Source organism: Schistocerca gregaria, chromosome 7, assembly GCF_023897955.1.
Source record: "Schistocerca gregaria isolate iqSchGreg1 chromosome 7, iqSchGreg1.2, whole genome shotgun sequence".
Classification (NCBI taxonomy): domain Eukaryota; kingdom Metazoa; phylum Arthropoda; class Insecta; order Orthoptera; family Acrididae; genus Schistocerca; species Schistocerca gregaria.
The window spans coordinates 362,787,482-362,809,916 of record NC_064926.1 but is presented as its reverse complement, the minus strand read 5'-3'; the positions used below and the strand labels follow the sequence as shown (position 1 = coordinate 362,809,916).

General features: G+C 43.0%; 1 protein-coding gene across 1 annotated transcript in view; it reads right to left on the bottom strand.

Moving 5' to 3' along the window:
* LOC126281527 (uncharacterized) overlaps nt 1-6,534 on the bottom strand; it is a 58,934-nt gene extending 52,400 nt beyond the window's left edge. Inside the window, exon 1 of the mRNA XM_049980570.1 lies at nt 6,334-6,534. The gene's annotated coding sequence lies outside the window, so the exon portion shown is untranslated. The remainder of the gene's footprint in view (nt 1-6,333) is intronic.
* Nucleotides 6,535-22,435: the final 15,901 nt, after the last annotated feature.

Below are 22,435 nucleotides of genomic sequence, written 5' to 3'. Positions count from 1 at the left end.
CAATCGCTTATTTTTATGCTTGATGTGCAGATCTGCACCGCTTGGCAACAATCGTATGTTGTGTAACAGACTAACTTGTGAACTGCTATGTGAGTGTCAGTGGTTCTTGCACACAATCACTAGCTGTTGGCGAAACATTTGCTCATTCTGTGCACAAGATTAGGAATGTGTTTCTACTCATTTGGAAGTTTTCTAGTCATTCGAAGTTTCCAAAATATTGGAGCATAATTACATTCAGGCAGAGATCACTTCATACTTTTCTCTACAAGACCCGGGATCTAGGATGGTGTAGTATTTTATTGGCGTACATACGTTAAAGGTGTCTTTTGAACCTACATTCTTCCTTACGAGTTCAATGACACTTCATAAACAAATTACGATGCCGTCGCTGGCTAAATGAATCAGCTGATTTACGTAGTAACCGAATGCTGCTGGGCTCTCCCATTGATAGTGAAAAGTGAAAGCTGACTTTTCTTGTGTCTTGTGGCATAATTTGCGAATGTCTGTGTATTCGCATATCCTTCGCACATTAAGCGTAAATTCAGTGAATACAAGTACACATGCTTCATCATTCTATTATTGTTTATTATCATGAACTCATTCAATAGGAACTGCAGCATAAATTCACTGAACACCAGACAGATTTACCTATCTGCATTTGGGTAATACCCGTTGTTAAGCATTGTATAGAAGACTGTGCATTAGTCTCCACCACTCATTTCCTTCCCACATAAATTATAATGTTAGCAATATGCCTCAGGGCTTCAGATTTATATTGAAAGGTTTCCTTGTGATACACTTAATTCTGCGTAGGTGTTGTTCGTAGTAGTTTCCAAACTTCTGCTGTATTGTAATGGCTGATATGTGAATACTGTCACAAATCTATCGATTTTCATATGGTGTTTTTTTTCGGCGTTACGAGAGTTACTTGTTCCATAACCAAGTAGTTTTGGTTAATCTGGGACCACTAAGCCTGAGAAACAAATAAACAGGACTAAGTTGTGTTTGTTCTGAAGATAAGTTTATCGATAAATTTGTGATTAGAGATGCAGCGTTGCAAATTCGGCTGTTTCTCAGTATGTATACAGAAAGCCACTTCCCAGTGTGAACATTACATAATGTATCATTTTCATTTTTCCGATACCTGTTCAATTCGCAGATACTGGCACTACTGCTCTGCAAAAATCAATATTTTTCTTATTCATCGTCAGTGTCATTATGCGAGGTACTTACAAGACGAATAAGCACATTTATTTATACGCTTTGCAAAGTTCGTTCTCGGAATTAAAGAAACCGCTCTTTCAAGTTATGAATGGTTTTTTTTTCCTGGCGTCTTCCATCGTAGTTTTTCGAGCATTTCTTTGACGCTAAATAAACAAACTAGCTCCTCCTTGAATCTCCTCTAACTAGAATGTGCCCCAGACTGACGAACAGTACGCTTTTGAGACGAAAAAATAGACACTGATATAGTACACAGGACAATGTAGGATTAATTTTAAGGTGTTTTTCACACCAGTTTGGACGAACACTCTACAATGCATTAATCAAGATACTAAGACAAACAGAAAGCTGTTCATAGATTTCTCAAAGACGGTTCGTCTTGAATCAAGACCGGCTTAGAACGTGACGTGACGCAACATAATAACGCCATGTATTATGATAAGTGAATACATTACAAACAGTGCTTCAATGCCATAAATGTAAGGTTTACAAAGGAATACGGGAAGACTTAACCGATGTATAGTAAATCTTCAATTAAGGCGACTGCAAGCTTTTTCAAAACTTTATGAATAAAAAATTCTGTAAACAATTTACCTGAGAGATACTTCATCAAGAGGTATGTGTTTGTGACTGAACGATACGTCTGGGTTCTTTGTCTCTGAACTTCCAGTATCTATCGAAAACAGATAAAAAGTAGCTAAACTTTGTGAGAATTTTGGTTGAAGGACAACTTTAGTTCTTGGTTGCAGCACCCTCCAATCTAAGCCTTGCATCCAGGGATATTCAGTGTTTCTAGAAATGCTCCCGGTTAAGAACGCACGGTAAGGGATTCCAAATTTTGTGAAATAGGTGGTGCTTTTAGTTTTAAGCGACAGTGTACGACAGCGTTTTACCCCGTTATAGATGTTAGGTCGTTTCCTGTAGACTTAACTATATCCGTCGCTAAACGTCGTCACACAAGAAGACTACTCCACAGGATAGCGTGACAGTCTACGTAAAAAAAATTATAGTGCTGAATGTGTTTCAGATTCTTTCACACCCCGTCCCTAAAAGGAAAAGCCGATACTTTAACGTCTCATAAATAATAGTCAAGCGAAGAAAATTCAGAGACGTGTGCTCTAAGTCTGGAACCGCACGACCGCTACAGTCGCAGGTTCGAATCCTGCCTCGGGCATGGATGTGAGTGATGTCCTTAAGTTAGTTAGGTTTAAGTAGTTTTAGGTTCTAGGGGACTGATGACTTCAAAAGTTAAGTCCCATAGTGCTCAGAGCCATTTGAACCATTTTGAACATGTGTTCTATAATTACTTTCCCAAGTTTGGAATCAATGCTCACATAAACTATTTGATGCCAACATCAGTTAAAACTGACTAGCCATTATCAATACCCCTCTAGCTGGAGCTTCATCGAAATGTTGACTCTCAGCATTCTTTGACGCAGCCGTCGGCTATGAAGTGTGTATGGACTGTTGATAATGACTAGTGATTTGAAATCGCAATAGCCACTAAACAATTTATTTTCAGCTATGAAGTTTAGTTCAGTCAATTCTCAAATAATTTGCTTTTCCAGTAACAAGCCAAATATGATTTCGCGCTTTTGACATCTCTCTAATATTTATTACGGCGAAGTTGTTCAAATAGCTGAAGCCCATTGTTAAGGTCTGATGAGAATTTAGAAACAAACAATACGTTCTGGAAGTAACTTCGACATTTAACTAGAATCGTAGTCGATAACACCATCCAATTATCCCGTAGAATTCTATCCACTTATCTCAAAGTCGCCTCTGTCACTTCCAAGCTCTATACACTAGGAAGATAGCTGACACTAAAAGCAAGATGGCATGTCAAGAACCAGCACTGAGTACTGGACAGCTGTTACATGTTTCACGCTGTCAATTCTCAATGAAAAATTACAATTGCTAATTCTACTAGAGCGCAAAGACGTGTGGCAAATTTTGTGCATCAATAATTTTTTCTCAAAGAATGGCACAATGTTTAGTTCACAGGTGCTGTGAACACGAAAATTTCTTTATGTGTCTACGGGAACTGGCCACGCAATTTCTGGCTTTTGCGATGTTAAGCAGTATGATCCATTTCCGCAAAGTTCTACAGTTCTGCTCTCTGCTCATCCATCAGTAGCGCAGGGATTGTGTTCTGAACATTTTTCTCTGCAAACGTGTAAATACTTTTCAGATGAACAGAAATGGAATATCTTAGGATGGTAAAAGGAAAGCTTTGACTTGTTACGAGAATGGTTCAAGATATACCTTCGTAAACAATATACTCTCAAAATATCACTCGATAATTGTGCTCAGACTACCATATATTAAACGTGTCCTCTTGTTTGCAACAGCGGGTGCTGCATGCAGGCTATGTCTCATAATTATGGAAAATTTGTCTATGAGCAGTCAATGAGCTCATAGCAGTTTTTTGGTAAGTAATGGCAGAAATATTGCTAGTTAACAGGCAAATGTAAATATTTTGAAGAAGAACGTGGGAAACAAACGAAGTTATACGGATGGCAATAGGAATTTCAAAGTGATGCCGGACAGAGGCACTAATCATTGTCAACCTGAATACTCGCGTCTTCTTTTACATAATAAGAGTCGAACTGTGGAGTTCGGTTTAACAAATCGTTGTTGTTCGCTCACATTACAGTAATACTAATAGTGAGAAAGTACGGAACAGCCGGTCGGAAACGTTTCGTAAATGGCCATAATGTTGCCCGTAACTGTGTAATAGTAGTATCTCATCAGCTGACAAGCAGCTACTGGAAAATCTGTTCGGCGTCTTGGTTTTCTTATATAATGCTTTTAGGTTCTATGCCTTGCTTACACAACGAGCTATCTGAAGACATATGCCATTCGTAGTTATGTGGGTGGTACCAGAGAGAGTTGTCTCAGTTTATCTTCGACTTATTTATTTGCCGTTTACTGTTTCAAGATGTAACTGTACTGAACATACAAAAATTCACCAAACGCGTTCTTATCGTTATTTTTAATGCGTTATGCTGCTGCTAAACGATAACTACAAGCAAATTACCAATCCTTTACGCTCAAGTCCTAACTTTCAACAAAATCGAATTTCGTCTAATTCTTACTTTTACAAGACGTTCAAGAGACATTTGCAACAACCACTCGACCCGCAAATCGCTAATGACTCTCTAATGAGACGTCTTGAACACAACTGCTGATCTCATCTGCAATGATGTGCACAAAACACGGGCTTACAGCTATCCACACAAAAAATTATGTAGCGTAGTCTACAAGAATCGCACAGTCTGCTCTCGCTCACACGTTGCCACTTTTCTAACGCGAAAATGGTCGACGTTCCCATGTTAATTATTTGGTAACGCCATCACGTATGAACTTTGTCCGCAGAGCAGTAAAATTATCCCTAATATAAATGTTGGAATTTGTTTCCCATGAGGTTGAGTTCACGTGGTTTTTGACAAATTTCATTGACAATATAACGTCGAAGCAGCATTATCAGCTGTTTGCTTTGTTGTTCAATGAACGAGATGAATTGCGCATGAAATATTTACAACCTAAGCACAGATGTAAATGAACTTTTGATATTTTTTCCATCATCGCCGTCAGGGACAAACCAAATAAATGCCACGTTATTTTCGCACAAGATTTTCGAAAACTGTGTAATCATGGAGGTTTCGAAACATCTGCACGAACTTTTTGTAGCTCTCGTTTGTCATTTACGAATGTTTGTGCTACACGTAATCACACAGCCGGTTCTGACAATCACCAGTAACGTAACTTTATATCCATGCCATACAATATGAATTACTGTGAGAGGAATAGCCTGGGTAAAACAGTTCTCTCTCTTCTTCGCGACGGCCCACATATCAGCGTATTGTCCAAGACTTGCTACGAGCCTAAGTAACAATTTGGAAAGTGAAGCTGGCTTTTTGTTAGCCAAATTCTTGTAAAATAAGATAGGTTTAATAAACAATGAACAATGTGAATCGTGCATCCGGTAAACCCCTAGGTTAGTTCAATAGGAACCTTGCTGTCTGTGCAGCATATTAATGACGTAGTGAATAGACTTATTTGCAATTCAGACTTTTTGCAGAAGATCTAGCTCTATATAAGGAAATTCTACCTGGTAAAAACTGCTGTAATATACAGTTAGATCTAGATAAAAAAAGTTACCTGTCACCTAGCTCTTTAAAGTAGAAAAATGCGAAGTTGTGCGCTTCACGAAACACAAAAGTGCGGATTCCTTTGGATGAAGGATTCATCATAACTAGAGCCAATCATGTCATACAAGTATTAGGAAATACTAAATGTAACGACCAAACACAGTCGTAGATAAACCCAATGGCAGGCTACGAGTCACTGGTGTTCCTCTACAAAAGAGACAGCATATAAAATACATGTGGTTTGTACTTGAATATTTCTCCAGCCAGTGGAGTTCGTATCAGACCGGACTACCAGGGTAACATGCAAAAAAAGGCGATGCGAATGGCCACAGGAATTTTTCACTGGTGTAAAAGGAATGTTGAAAAATTGTAGCTGGAAGCGCCTGGAAGAAAGATACTGAACATCTCGCGAAAGCCTGTTTAAGAAACTGCAAAAACCACCTTTCTGAGCAGCAACTATGAACATTATTCAGTCCCCTACGTATCTAACCGATAGAGACCTTGCTGATAAAACTAAGCAAACGATTGCTGGCACTGAAGAGAACAAGAAGCCATTCTTCCTGCATTCCTCGCATGAAGTGAACGGAAGGCAATCTTAATATGTGGTACAACTTAAAGCATCTGCAACGCATTACACAGTGTAGACGTTCTGTTATACAACAATTCCGAAGCCCATGTGCGTGCCTTACCCTCGTGCACACAAATATGACGGAAAAGATAAGTTCTAGATCTTATTTCACTGGAAAAAAAGTATGCAAAAATTATATGTGAGACGGTGTGAACGAGTGTTATTGCGATTGCTTTATTATCGAAGACAAATCGAGAGAAAGGTATTAAACAGCTCTCGTTTGAGTACGAGAAAGGGGTATAACAACAACACAGTGACTTCGACGTTGTGACTATGATTGGCTTATTGCAATAAGAGAATAAGAATTGCGTTTTAGTGAATGTTGCTTACCTTACATGACATGTGGGTGGCAATGTTCCTCTGCTTCCGTCATAATGGCGCTTCCGCACTACCGCACGAACTTACAGTGCTTCTACGCGTCGACGTCGGTGGTCGTATCGTATTCCAGCTGCAAGAATCGATTCACTCCGATGAAAACGTCGAGAATAGGTTCGCTAATAAAACACGCGTGTCGGAGGAACACGGCGAACACTTCTCGCTCATGAGAAGTCAGTTACTTACTAAACGCGAGACCCAGAGGTTCTAGGTTGTGGTAGGTAGTGGGAACAAACGTTTTTTGTCGCTCGGCGCGACTACTTGATGAGAAAGAGAGTGAGAGAGAGAAAGAGGGAGGGGGGGAGGCTACCCCTATAAAAGTGCACCACCTGTCCCGGGGGAGCGGAAACAGTGGCTCAGGGATGGGGGGGGGGGGTGGGGAAGAGGGAGGGACGGGGTAGCCCTGGATGCGACCTGAATGCAAGGTGTCAGGGAGAGTCCATCCTTGCATACTGCAACGTGGGAACAACAACTTTCTAAAATAGATGGGGCGGCATGCAGCTCCGAACCTACTCAACTGGCTTAGACCGCCGTTTCGTGTTGTCATTTCAGCGCTTCGTTGCTATGGTGATCCACGTAACGTGGGCACTGCTAATATTTCATGAACTGTTCGAAGTAGCGTCTTCGCCATGTAATAATACGCAAAAGGGCCAGTACTCAATTTTGAGATAAGATTAGCACAGTTCGCTTGTTTGTAAAAAACAAACCTTTCATGCCTGGTGGCGTCGTCGTAATTAGAGGCGGAGCACGTCTCCTTTTCAAACGAACAGTGCCGGTAATTGACTTACGCGATTTGGGAAATCACAGGAAACCAAACTTTGGATGGCCGATCGGGGTTTAAACCACAGTCATCTAAGTATGTCCAACGTCTTAACACTGCGTCGACTCGCTCGGTTCACTTTTTCGCCTGCCGAAAGTCTACAATGGTTAATTTAAAAGGAAAGCCGTTCTTTTTTAATTGTGTTTGAGAGTTCCTGCACGAATAAGTATAGCAAAATAGCATTTTTTCTGGTAAAGCATTCCGCAAGAATGGCCTTGGTTCAAGTGGCTCTGAGCACTATGGTACTTAACTTTTGAGGTCATCAGCCCCCTAGAACTTAGAACTACTTAAACCTACCTAGCCTAAGGGCATCGCACACATCCATGTTCGAGGCAAGATTCGAACCTGCGACCGTAGCGGTCGCGCGGTTCCAGACTGTAGCACCTAGAACCGCTCGGCCACCATGGCCGGCAAGAACGGGCTTGAAAGTGGTAAAGTGGGACTAAAACGTTGATGATGGCATGTGGGGGCTAAATATCGAGGTCATCAGCGCCCGTAGAAGTTCCCAATATTTCCAGTTTCAATCTCGCCACTTCCCGAATGATGATGAAATGATGAGGACAACAGAAACACATAGTCCTCGGGCGGAGAAAATTTCCGACCCTGCCGGGAATCGAACCCCGGACTCCCCCTGATCCAGAGGTAGCAACGCTAGATACTTTTTTATCTCATTTTGTTCGTTACTGGTCGTTGTATTTGTTCGGGGTGCACGTCCCACGATGCTTGTTCAAGTTCATCCATTCACTCGGTTTTTTATTACAGAGGGAAGCTAATCATCTGGCCGAACACGCTAAGCTACCGTAGACCATGAGCTGCAGGCCGGGGTGAAATGGTACGAACAGCACACTTTCATTTCTGTTGCCAAGTAAATATAGAATAATGGGATTAAAACTGTAACCTTACCAGCGGATTTCAGTTTCAAATTTAATATATTTGCCGCCGTTCTTGGAAAATGTTAAATTGTTGTCGCTTTTGCTCTTCTTAATAAGACTTACTGAACGAAGTCACTTGGAGTTACTCCAGATTCTCGGTAAATGAAAAGCGTAAGATTGCTAGCTGTCCAGTGAAACGCTTGCCCTTAAGATCTTATTACCAGCAGAAAACACTGGATGAGCAATCTGAGACATAGAAATATCTCAGAAACTGTGTACGGCACAAGAAAGCTGTAAAGACTAAATTTTCATGAATGATAGGGGCCTACAAGATGCCACTACTTACCTTCTAGTACACGACGCAGTTGTTGCTGAAACAGCATCTTTTTTTCCAAATCCGAACCCCTGTTTTTACTAGATGTTATGGTTTTTCGAGGATAAGTAAGTAACTTAGCACTGAAACATTTATTTTCTATTTAGTTTATCCGAGTGTTTGTAACATGTTGAGTCGTATTTACATGAGCTATTGCCACTTCTTTCAGTTTATAAGAAACCCAAAAGAAAGATGTCAGTAGATGGCAAATCAATTTATTCTGCCACGTCATCCGATCCACAGATCCTTGTAAATGGGATTTGTTACCTCCTGTGTATTTCATGACTGAAGTGCTTGAGAATAATCTCACTGGAATCACAGACTTCAATATTCCTGTTCTCTAGAGGATCTTCGAGCAATAATGGCCTCCAGGAGATATGCAAACGTTTGTCCACGGACAATTCATCCCTCTGTTACTCTCCCCCCTCTCCCCCTCCCCAGCCTCTGTTACAAAAAGGGTCAAAAAGTTTCCATTCTTTATTCGACAGCAGAAGGTAACTAAGAGCGTTGTTTTTCAGCTTCATCAAACCAAGGTTGTATTATCGAGCTCACAAAATGCGTGTTATCTCTATTTACCTTACAATGATTGATGATTCACCTTACATCAATGTACAGCGAAAGAAATGTAATTTATTTTTGTTTCGTCACAACCCCATTGACAAAATATGAAGTGATTTTGGAAATTATTGTAAAGCGTCGACGTATGACAGTGTTAACATTTGTGACGTCGTTATATTGTAAGAACACGAGTACGTGATATTTCATAATCAGGAACAAGCAACACCTTTAGAACTTAGGTGAGGGTTCACAGCAACGCCAAGCAACACTGAAATATCATTATTTCTACAGTTGCAGTGTTATAACGCTGTGCTCGTCTTTTGGAATTCCTGTACACAAGTATATCGATCAACTTAAAAAAAAAGTACATTCTTCAGTTTTCGGTTGATACGAGAGTTAAAAATATTACCCATAATCAAAATTATTTATCTTTACTTCTATTACTTTACGCCGAAAAACTCGTATCGATATCTTGAAACGTTCACGAAATAAAACGGGAACAGGGTGGGCTACTCCGTGTAAAATGTCTTCAATTGTTCGGCAGGTTTTCTTATTATTTCTAATATACTGTTATTTTTTATTTTATCAGTTTAGCCATGTGACAACTAAGTCAGGTAAAATAGCTTTTGCGAATAATTATCAGTTATGGCTTTATCAACATTATAAACAACTTCCTCAAAGCTTCAGTTAATTTAAACATAATCAATAATTATCGTGAAGTAACAGCTTGCTACCCGCCTGTGTCTAATCCTGACTTTGATTTTTCAATCTCTTCTTTCCTTGCCTACTCATTCCAGTTTCTTCATTTCGAACGTGATCTGTGCACCTAACTGCAATGCCTGACCAACGAAGTGAAGCACCCAAAAGGGATAGGAGGAAATGAAACGAAACGTCAAGTTGGGGGAGTGGAGCTCCTGTTACTTCAGTGCTTAAAAATTCAAATTTACCAACAAGTTGCCAATGCGAGCCCAGTTGTCAGTAAGACGTTGCACACTGTCTGGTCTGGAAGCACGCAGTGATTCGAATGGGAAGGGTACAGTAAAACCGTTGTATCCTCTACTGAGGCAAGATAGACCACAACTGTGTAAATAATCGTTGATGTCCTGCGTGATGCGCTGGAGAATAACCCCCAATAGAACCACATATTTCAGTACTTCGATGTTTTTGTAATCTAGCATACTTAAGCACCAATGTCAACTCGTAATGCACGCTTCTGTACGTCGACAACTGCCATCCCCCCCCCCCCCCCCCCCTCCTCAACGCAGATGGAGTTGAGGTCCTAGTTGTATCCAGACATGTTCTATCAGAGACAGATCTAGAGATCTTGTTGGCCGCGGGAGTACCTAACACCATGCAGACAGTTCTCAGAGATGCGTGCCATGTGTGATGCGACCAAGCATAGCCCTGTTGAGAAATGGCACCACGTTACTGTCGCATGAAAGGTAACACATGCGGACGAAGGATGTGCGTGACGTACTGTAGTGCAGTGAGAGTTCCCGCAGTCACCATCAGCCGTGACCTGACATCATTACCGATGGCTCCCCAAAAAATAACGCCAAGAATAACACCGACGTGCCTCTCCAAAACATTGGAAGACTGGGATATCTCCATAGATCGTCGCCATTTTCGCTGTCGACAGTAATCCAGGATAGTGCAGAACCGAGATTTATCGCTGAACACAATTCATCAGCAGTCCACACACAGCCGTTTGTGGAAGGAAGGAATATTAGGGTTTAACATCTCGCCGACATCGACGTCGTTAGAGGCGAACAACCGCTTGTGTTGTGCTGTTGACGGCAGCGTACGTATGAGACGGTAAGTCCCTAGTCAGTCTGCTGATAGCCTCCAACCAATGGTGCGGGATGACAGAGGATGTTGCAGTGAGTTGAATGTCAGGCGCAGATGTGGAGGGGTTACGGCGTGCTTGGAGTACAATACGGCAATCCTCATTTGTGGTGGTGAGACGTGGTCGACCGGACCCTTGACGAGTATGCCTGCCTGTCCATCATCGGACCACTGTAGAATCTGAATGGCCCGAAAATCTGGTTATTGCACGATTCGTCTTGCCGACCAAACAGAGACCCACAATGACACCCCTTTAAAACTCTGTCAGTCGCTGAATGCACTGTCTCACAAGGGCACGCGGCATCTCCGTGTCCTTCAAGTAATCGTTCAACATCTGTCGCTGCTCAACCTCGTTATACATTCTACTAGGCCCTGTAACATCACGAACAAGACTAATGCACTCCGTTTGGGCTGGGAGTAGTGGCGTACTCTTGTAACCCAGTGATCTGGAGGCTGGGTGTGGTGGATAGTCTGAGGATGGGAGTACTGTTTCACAGCGTCCTGTGTTGATGTGGCGTCCGCATTGAGATCGCCATCAATATGGACGCTTAAGAGGAGTCTTGAGCGACCAGGTTAGCTAAGGACTGGCCCAGGCAGGAACTGAGCACTCCATTGGCCGTCCTATCTGTCACAGAGAATTGCAACTCTAATCCTTTACATACCAATCCAGGGTGTATACGTGTGCGAAGTGGAGGTGACAATTATTGAACCAAACTAAATTAAACCGTCATAACTTCTGAACGGTTTGCGTTAGGACGTTCAAATTGCACGGTTGGCCGCGGGGCATGATGGGAATTAGTATGCACTGTATGGTTAGAACTACTTAAACCTAACTAACCTAAGGACATCATACACATCCATACCCGAGGCATGGACTGAAGCGTCTAGAATAGCTCGGCCACACTGGCCGGCGCCTGTGTATTTTATCCCATTTTCATCAAGTTATCAATTACTATGCTTCGTAACTTAAGCAACTTGTCCATACCATTAATCAGATCTCTCCCCCTAATTTCCAGCAGAACGATTAACTAGCCTGCGAACTTTAGCGGTGGTAATTGTTCACGTTGAAGTTATATATCTGTTCTGAAATTTTCTTTAATGAGACCAGGTGAAACAACGAAATACGGGGTGCGGTAAGCTTTCACCTTGCATTATTTTCGTCTTAACATAAGGTTTTTCTCGACTGATTGCACTTTTTATTCATTCTTTTAGGCATAGTATGCCGCTCTTCTGTTGTGCACTTCTGCTTAGGATTTTGAATGTATGCTGTAGCATACTGTCAAATGCTACGGAAGTATGCAAGTTAGGTTCATCTTAATTACAAAATTATTGAGATAATTCTGAGGGATCGCGGGGACAAACGGAGGGTGGGATGGGCATCAAGGAGAGGTGTGTCATTATCACACTGCAGAAGGTACATGGGAGAGGATTGTTTAGTAACGTGAGCTGTATACATTAGATAAAGGAGCAGTGACTAATTGGCAAGTGACAGATCGGCACATCTGCAGGTGGATGGAGACTGCGGTAGTGGCCGTTGTTTGTTGTTACACGGTATGGGTAAGTTGTCATAAAGGATGCAACCGGGTGGATGTAATTCAGAGGAAGCGCATATCAGAGAGTATGGTCAGGAATTTTTTCGATGTCTAAGACATATGTGTCAGCTACCGACAATGTACTGTATAAAGTAAAAGACAAGAGCGAGCTACGAAGTAAGGGCGGCTCGTCCCATTCCTCTCCATATTACAGAACAAGACACGCCGATGGTACCGTTGAAAGCCGTGACACATATAGGGATACAACATCAATCTACAATGAATGCTTATCAACCAAGTCTAACTGCCAGCCGGGGTGGCCGAGCGGTTCTAGGTGCTACAGTCTGGCACCGCGCGACCGCTACGGTCGCAGGTTCGAATCCTGTCTCGAGCATGGATGTGTGTGATGTCCTTAGGTTAGTTAGGTTTAAGTAGATCTAAGTCGTAGGGGACTAATGACCTTAGAAGTTAAGTCCCCTAGTGCTCAGAGCCATTATACCTATCAAGTCTAACTAGAACAACGACAACAAAAATCACTGTAATATTAATTGAACGCAAAACTTGATTACGTACATTATTTTTTTGATTTTGCTCCGGTTGAAAAAAAATTGAATGAAGCCGCTCTTGGACAAGCAACATTAAATTGTATGTGAAAGGCATATGACGATCTCTGTGGTGTCGTACACTATCGACGTCACGATTGGCAGCGAGGCTGGCAGTAACTCACCTGACTGCCCTGCCAAACTGCGGCCGGTTCGAACACACACCCTCTGTTGCTCGCGCTAGTCGCGCTAGCACCGAGCTGACGTAAGCACATGCAGCCTGATAGCGGAATTCATTCAGTGCATTCGAAGTCTATCAGTTAGCCTCGTCTATATGTTTATCTACGACGAGCTTGCTTGTGTCAAGGAACTCTTGGAATACAACTGGACTTGCTGATTGCGGTCGCCCAAGACAACGCGGCGGCTAATGAAGCGCGCCCGCACGGTCCATCCTCCACAGGCTGCCGACAAGGACCAACCTCTGAAGACTGGATAAAGGACAGCCCCGCGCCACCACGCTGGTTCACTTCAGTAGGCGGTGGGCTGGATATCAGACTACATCGCGTCCTGACTTGCAGATGGCGAATTTAGTATTGATGTACGAGGGGCGTCCAATAAGTAATGCAACACTTTTTTTTCTCCGCTAATTTCGGTTGAAAACATTCGAACTTCGCTGTGAGACATCGTGGAATATTTCTGCTTCAGCTCCTCTAGTTTCATGAAGTTCAGATAGATGGCGGAGTATACGTAGCCTTCAAAATAGCGTCTGTAACTGAGATGCGTTCCAAATAGAGAGCTGAGTTTCCTCTGGCAGAAAAACAGAGCGTCCTTGATGTTCATAGACGCTTGCAGAATGTCTACGGAGGCCTTGCAGTGAACGAAAGCGCAGTGAGTCGTTGGGTGAGGCGTCTGTCATCAACGCAGTAAGGTCGCGCAAACCTGTCCGATCTCCCGCGTGCCGGCCTGGCCGCACACAGCTGTGCCTACTGCAGTGTTGGAACGTGCGGACACTCTCATTCGAGATGATCGACGAATCACAACCAAACATGTCGCTGCGCAACTGGACTTCTGTGTTAGTATTAGTTGAAAACAGTCTTGGTTGCAATATTAGTTTTTTTTATTTATCAACTATGCGTTTCACCTTATTTGGGCATCTTCAGGCTGATCTTAATTTGGCATTTCTTAGGACGATCCTTTAGAGAGAGTAGCTAAAGGGCATCGTCGAGTACATCAGGCCAACATCGCCTTAGTTAACCTCAGTAAATACTTTGTAGATGGACGTGAGTGACTCCAATACCTGCATAACGCGTAGACGTTCACAGGAGAAAATTATAGAATAAGATGGGGCTTTAGTAGTTAGCATAATATTCTATAATTTTCTCTTGTGAACGTGTACGCGTTATGCAGGTATTGGAGTCACTCACATCCATCTACAAAGTATTTACTGAGGTTAACTAAGGCGATGTTGGCCTGATGTACTCGACGATGCCCTTTAGCTACACTCTCTAAAGGTTTGTCCTAAGAAATACCAAATTAAGATCAGCCTGAAGACGCCTAAATGAGGTAAACGTGTAGTTGATGAAGACTGTTTTCAACTAATACTACTAAACACTAGTTTGCTAATCCATGCCACAGATGGATTGGGATAACTTCTCTGTTTTTAGTGCTGACACTAGTCCACCAGTTGGAGTACTCAAAGACAGTAAACAGCAACAAAGGACTATCTGTGCGGAATTGCTTGCGCTCTACAAGACTGATGGTGACAATTTTTTTTGTCGAACATCGTCTCAGGCGGTAAAACATTGATTCATCACTTCGAACCGGAAATAAACAGCAATCCATGGAGTGACACCACAACTCCTCTCCTTGGAAGAAATAGTTTGAAGCCGCACCCACAGCCATTGAAGTCATGGCGACGGTCTTATGCGGCTCTGAAGGGGTTACTATGTTCTGCGTCTCTATTATGGTACAATGATCAACTTTGGTTTTTTATTGTGTAACATCAGAGGAAATTGGACTTTAGATTGTTAGTCGCCACAAAAATGCAAACCAACTTCACCAGGAGAAAGCAAGCCGTCAAAGATGTCTGCGCACCTGCGAGGAGCTCACAGAACTACACTAATCCACCTGTTTTGCCCAATGAAGGATGCCCTCTGTGGGAAGCAGTGCGTGGATGATGCGAAGATTATTGATGTAGCAAGACGTTGGCTCCGACGTCGACTGGTAGAGTGATACTATCTGTGCAAAAAGCCTTACCAGTAAGGTGACATAAGGCCGTCGTATTGAACGGAGATTATGTTGAAAAACAGGGTTTTGTAGCCAAAAGAGTAGGGAATAATATGGTGTATTGGAACCCTGAACAAACCTATCCGCTTTCAGAAAAAGCGTGCTGCTTTCCTTATTGATCGCTCCTCGTTTTTTGCTGTTAAGCTTGGACTCTGATTTTAGATTTCATTTCAGGGCTGGCTCAATATAAATAAAGATACACGTACTGGCTACTGGTACAGTTTAATTATTTGCCCTTATGCACACCTCTGACAACGACAGTTTGGTGCTCCGCTATTCCTGGCCATCTTTCTTCCTATGCTGATATCCCACGGAGGGAAAACACAAATGTTTGCTCCACAAAATACAGAAAATACTTAGACTTCTATAATCTGCATATTGTATTGAGGTATGGTTTTTGTTGCGGCTTCAAAAACAATTTCGATCTGTTACCCACATTTAGTACGCAGCAATGTTTCGCATGAAGTAAAGCAGCCACCAACCACATTTTTCAGTGTAAATCCTTCAAATTTTTTTGCAACGAGTTTACTTAATTTCAAACTATCACATCAATTATGACCAGCATCGAAAAAACAGACACTTCATCATCAAAGACTGATGTGAAACTACCAGATACGAAAAATGTCAAATTTGTTTCCCAATTTGCTTCCTTATAATCGAATGAGAAGCACGAGGGGTGTTCGATGAGTAACACAACACATGTTTTTCCCCTGAAAGCAAGTTGGTTTCATTCAGAATTCCAATATACCGTACACTTCGCAACTCCTTTGGCTACAAAACGCTGTTTTTTTAACACAAACTCCGTTCAGTACAACGGCCTTATGCCACCGTACCTGAAGGGCGTGTATACCCCCATAATATCACTATACCAGTCGACGTTGGAGCCAGCGTCTTGTTGCATCAGTAACCTCCTTATCGTCCAAGTACTGCTTCCGACGGGGTGCATCCCTCACAGGGCCAAACAGATGGCAGTCTGTTAGGAACACACCAACGGGCACACACACCTCTGAGTACCCCGCCACTTGGGGACGAGTGTGTCAGCACTGACAACAGAGACGTCCAGTCGTGCGATGAGGTGACCGATTCCGTAGATCACCTCGAATGACAGTGTCCGCACGTTGCAGCATTGCAGGAGTCACAGCTGTGTGTGGCCGGCCGCCAAGTGGGATATTGGGCAGGTTTGCGCGACCTTGTTGCGGTGACAGACGACTGGTCCAACGATTCCATGTGCTTTTGTTCACTGCGAGGATTCCATAGACATTCTGCGAGCACCTATGAATATTTACTAGGCTCCGATTTTCCAGCGCAAGAAATTCAATGACAGCTCTCTGCTTGGAACGCACCTCCGTCACAGACGCTATTCTGAAGGCTATGTACGCAACTTCATGAAACGTTAGGGGCTGAAGCGGGAATATTTCACGATGTCTCTCAACAAATTCTGCATTTTTATCACCCCAAAGTGTTCCACAAAAAAATGTCTTCTATTACTAATTGAACGCCCCTTGTGTTACAAAGTGCAGAAAATGCTAGAATCCTAGTAATAGTATTTAATTAGTTTTAAAAGAAGAGGAGAACCTCTACCGAAAAACTAACTGCAGGATTTGATTCAGTTTGCTTTATTTTCTTACCGTACTTTATACAGCAAGAAAATCGGAAACTCATTTTTCTTACGTACTGGTGTTAGCCGCAAACACAGCCGCTTCGTGTAGGGTCGCCAGATTCATCTTTAGGCAGACATGTGCAGCTTTTCACGGACGTGTCCGGCAAAATGTATACAAGTCCCGCCAGTCCGGCATTTTTTGGCTTTTTAGCGATGAAGCAGAGAACGCAAAACTAAGGGTGGCTCCAAGCTACTGACTATACTGCCCAACAAAATTAAAGAATTACTTGTACGATACCCTATACCTGTTTGAAATTTGACTGACAAATGCCTACAACCGTCCTATGCAATATTGCAAGAGGTTGGCGCCCTGCGATATCAACCTCGGTCTTGACACAGGGAAAAGAAAGGCCAGAGCATGTGAGGTGTCAGGTGGGTTAAGGATGTCACATCGACACCAAATTTCACCACAATTCTGCCCAGGGCCATCGTGGACATATCACGCGATGGGGAGGCCATCACACTCCATATTATCCACGTTTCACCCATTCTTTTGACGCCTCTGTGATGGAGGTCACAACCGCAACGTTCAGCATTGAAATTATGTAGTTTTCTTATGAGTGGCCGAGGTAAGCATTTCGGACAACTCAGGAGGTTGCACTGAAACCATCCCTACCCTTGGGGCGTTGATTCCCAGACATTTCGAGGTCGAAAACGACAGTTGTAGTGCAATGAGGACGATGTTCTTGACACTGCTGACACCCACCGGACGATTCAATCCTTCTCTGAGGATATTGTGGGCTGACAATCCCACTTAATGCGATCGCACGCCTTTCGAGCGCTGTGTGACCGTAGTTTTTGCTCTGGTGTGCATAATGGAACGATTAGGGACCATTCAAAATCATTCGATGATATTTGAACGTGACCAGCAGCAAAGAGCGTTTATGCTTTGTCAGCCATCTTGTTTCGTGCCTTCCGATCCCAGAAGAATAGATAATTGTTTATCTTGTTCAATGAAGAAATTTTTGTTTATTTTGACATAAACTTATTTTAGGAGGAAGACTGAGCAATTAAGATGATTGAGCGCTTAGTTGCTGTCATAATTGGTAAATTAAAAGGTGGTTTACTGATTTTTTTAAGAGTGTTTAAGGCTCATGTACCAAAAAACTAACTGTAATTGATTATTAATACTCGTAAAATAACTGGAAACACCCAATTGATTCTACTGTATTTCTAATTAAAATAGAGGAAAATGTCGGTTAAATATAACATCGGGCCCGGCTTTTCTGTTTTTGAATCTGGCAACTGTAGCTGTGTGGGAACCGCTCGAATGCATCTGCCGTGAGCGTCAGCTGTACGGCGATGCCCGCAGCGGCCAGCGCGTCGTAGGAGCCGCAACTGGATGGTCATCGCGCGACCGGCCGATCGACGTTCACCGCTCGCGCCGTGACAAAAAGCGTGTCCTAATTCAGATCGTTCATCAGCGGAAAACACAAATACAGTTCATTCAGTAGCGGAATGACTGAAGCAGAACGTGAGCTGTTTTTGCCCGGCGGTAACGTTTGTCTGATACTATAAATGATCTGCATGCAACGTTACCAAAAGACGTCGATCTCAAAATGTACAAAGAACGCTTCCATCTTTATTCTGAATTTCGGAGTCAAAAGGATATTATCTATAGAGATATATGAACGTAAAATGCAACATTTGACGACATACGTAAATTTGACAAGTAAACCTATAACGTTACCAACTTAAGGAAATAAAAAAAATGGTTCAAATGGCTCTGAGCACTATGGGACTCAACTTCTAAGGTCATCAATCCCCTAGAACTTAGAACTACTTAAACCTAACTAACCTAAAGACATCGCACACATCCATGCCCGAGGCAGGATTCGAGCCATCGACCGTAGCGGTCTCGCGGCTCCAGACTTAGCACCTAGAACCGCACGGCCACTCCGGCCGGCTTAAGGAAATGAACACGCATAGATAAAAGATTACTCTTGACTCAGATAGTGAGTCATATCCTAAATATTTAACTGCTGCTTGGTTGATAATTTGTATGCGAAGTATTAGTGTAATCACTAATTTATGAACTGTTACTCCAAATTAAATCTAATATTAAACAGAACAAGTAGACGTTTATATTCTATGTCTGTCAATGTAAGGAACATAATTTTTTTGAAAATATTCAAGAGAGGTATTGCGGATTGGTTTTGTAAAACGACTGATACAGATCGCTTGACGAGTCTGTAATAAGTTCAGTTACGTTTATTTCTTAAATCAAACCAAGCAGTGCAGACTGTCGAGTGGTTGCTGAAAGGTTCTCTCGCAGCTAAGCGGATTCCAGGTCTACCCACGTCACTGTCGTGAACGACAGAAAAGCTTTGCTCAAGAGTTCGGAAGCATCGTGGGTGCTTCCCAGGGCCTGCTCGGCGTATTCTGAACCTGCATTTTCCGGGAGTTAATTCCTGACGCGTGGTCTCAAACCTGCTTTTGCCTCCAAAGACCCACTTGAGATGCAGAAAGTGTCTATTAGCACGGATATCAACAAGAATTCTGCTTTTGCGTTCCTGTAAAACATGAAAAATTTAGGATTTCTCAAAAGTATTTCGTGTTCGGTGAATCATGTGGATCGCCTCCCTATCAAGACCCTGTGTATGTTTCATCAACCGAAAATAAAAGACCGTTCCAACTCTGTACCAACCTTATAAATTATCTATGCGTGTTTGTACACCATATCAGGGAAACTTTTGCAGCGTTCCCTTCTACTTTCATGTTCGAGCATATTTACGTTCGTGGCATTGGCTTCAAGCTTGCTGCCGTCCATCCAAAGATAGATTGGGCTGACTAAAGAGGACTTGGTGTTCTGATCACCCACTTCCTCGGAGTAGTCCGTTGCAGACTATTATTCGCTGCCTTGCTGTTGTGCTGACTGTGCAGTTTGAAAGTATAAGTTCAGTTTTTGCTACAGCATGAGGTGCAAGTTTCATATGTCAAGAGTACGTACTCTGAGCAGCTCGCATTTATCTGGTAGTTTGGCATCTTGGATTACACTAAGGTGACAGGAGTCATGGGATACTTCCTAACACAGTGTCGGACATCCTTTTGACCGGTGCAGTTCAGGAACTCGACGTGGCAAAGACTCAGCATGTTCTTGGGAGTCCTCAGAAAAAGTCATGCTGCGTCCCCTGCCGTCCATAAAAGCGAAGGTGTTGCCCGTGCAAGATTTTGTGCACAAACTCATCTTTCGATTATATCCCAAAAAGATTCCATCGGATTCACGTCGGGCGATCTGGTTGGCCACATCATTCGCTCGTATTGTCCAGAACCTTCTTCAAACCAATCGCGAACAACTGTGGTCCTATAAATTACTGCAAATGGTCTCCAGGTAGCCAAGCATAACCATTTCCAGTCAGTGATCGGTTCATCCGGACCAGAGGCCCAGTTCATCCCACGTAAACATAGCTCACAGCATTACGGAGCCAGTACCAGCTAGCACTGTGCCTTGTTGACAACTTGGGTCCACGGCTTCGCAACACTCTCGAACACTACCATCAGCTCTTACCGATTCAAATCGGGACTCATCTGCCCAGGCGAAGGACTTCCCGTCGTCCAGGGTCCCGCTGATACTGTCACGAACGCAGGAGAGGCACTGCAGGCGATGTGGTGCTTGCTGTCAGCAAAGGTGTTCGCGTCGCTCATCTGCTGCCAAAGCCCATAACACCAAATGTGTCCGCACAGTCCTAACGGATACGTTCGTCGCACGTCCCACATAGATTTCTATTTCACGCAGTGTTGCTTGTCTGTTCGCAATACAGCTCTACGCAAATGCGGCTGCTCTTGGTCGTTAAGTGAAGGCCGTCGGCCACTGCGTCATCCATGGTGAGAATTAATGCTTGAAATTTGGTTTTCTCAGCACACTCTTGACACTGTTGCTCTCAGTAGGTTGAATTCCCTAATGATTTTCGGAATTATATGTTCCATCCGTCTAGCGTTCGGAGTCTGTGAATTCCCGTCGTGAGGCCATAATCACGCCGGAACCCGTTTCACATGAATCACCTGAGTAAAAATGACAGCTCCGCCAACACATTGCCCTTTTATACCTTCTGTATGCAATACTACTGCCATGTGTATATGTGCATATCGGTATCCCACTTTTTTTTCACCTCAGTGTATTTCGCTTGTGTACTTGAAAGTTCGAGTTGCGGAGACGACGAACTGATGTTTCAGTCTTTCCAACGATGTCAATCAGAGTTCCACATGAGCTTCAGTTTTTCACGTTGATTTTCTGTCTTTTTGGTTTTCAAGAATGCCATTACAATAAGATTCTATGTGTTTTTTTTAATTTTTTAGCGGATAAAGATCAGTAATTTGCGAAATCGATTGTCATTTATAAAACCTACTTTCCATAACTTTTCACATGGTTAGGCGACCTTTATTTATCTAGAAACACGCAAAAGTTTTCTTTCTGTGTGATGCAAATTACTAATGGAATATTGCAAAACAAGCTGTCAACTGTCGTGGCGAGGGGGTAGCGCTCGCAGTTGTTTATTTCGGAGCTTAAACCATTATTAATGCTGCTTAGTTTCAGTGAACTGCTAAAATTCCGAGAGCGTACGTTCCGTGAGATAGGAAACATATAACTTACTCCCACATGTGCCGTGAAGTGACCACTGTCAGTAAATAAGAGAAATTAGCCCACACGAAGGTTTTAGCCACAGTTGTTCTTCCCACACACCATTCGGGAATGGAATGGGGAAAGGGAGGCGTGTAGTGGCACCGGTAGAGCACTGCGCCACACATGGTGAGGCGGTTTTTTGAATACAGATGTGGATGTAGACGTAGATATAAAGGAGATCATGTAGTCTGACGAAGTCTTGTCAGATGCCAGTCATTAATGAAAAAGTAGTTCGGTTCATTTCGTGTGAGGTAACTTCAGGGGTTTGGTTGACTGTCGCCATGTTGTGATAGTCACGAAAGTCAAAGTTAGTCCCATAATACGGAAATGAGAGTTGGGGGCAGATGCTGAATCCTGCGTCAGCTTCCTGAGCACGGTCCTAATGAGACTGTTTACTATTACCTTCCTCTGGCCTGTTGTAAAGGCTGACATGTGCTCTGTGTCGTGTGAATGACTGTGATTGTAGTATTGTGCTGTATTTGCAATAAAACTGGGGAAAGGAACGGAGAGGGTGGGCCGTAGCTTACGACTCTCGAATAACACGGAGGGTGAGAAATCACAATGGAGCTGCTAAGGTCTAATTGTTGGGTTCACTTCTATCCTTAACACACTCCGTGACAAGGTGAAGCCCCCTGGAGGAGAGGAGGAAACCAACTGAAACTGCACAGGTTGGGAGGACCTATGATGTTATTTCGTTTATTACAGAATTAGAAGGACTTGGCAGTATGGACCCACCTACTAGTATGACGCTGACTAATTCGGTTGGGAAGTGTGTAATGAAACCGTTGTATCTTTCATGGTGCAAGCTGGCCCACAATTATTGTAACTGGTCCTCGGTATCGCGAATACTGATATTGAAACTGAGCTGATGTCCTACACACATAAACTGTTTTAATCACTCTTTTTGTGTGAGTGCTGCAGTTTATTCTAACTGGTTGTCAGGAAAAG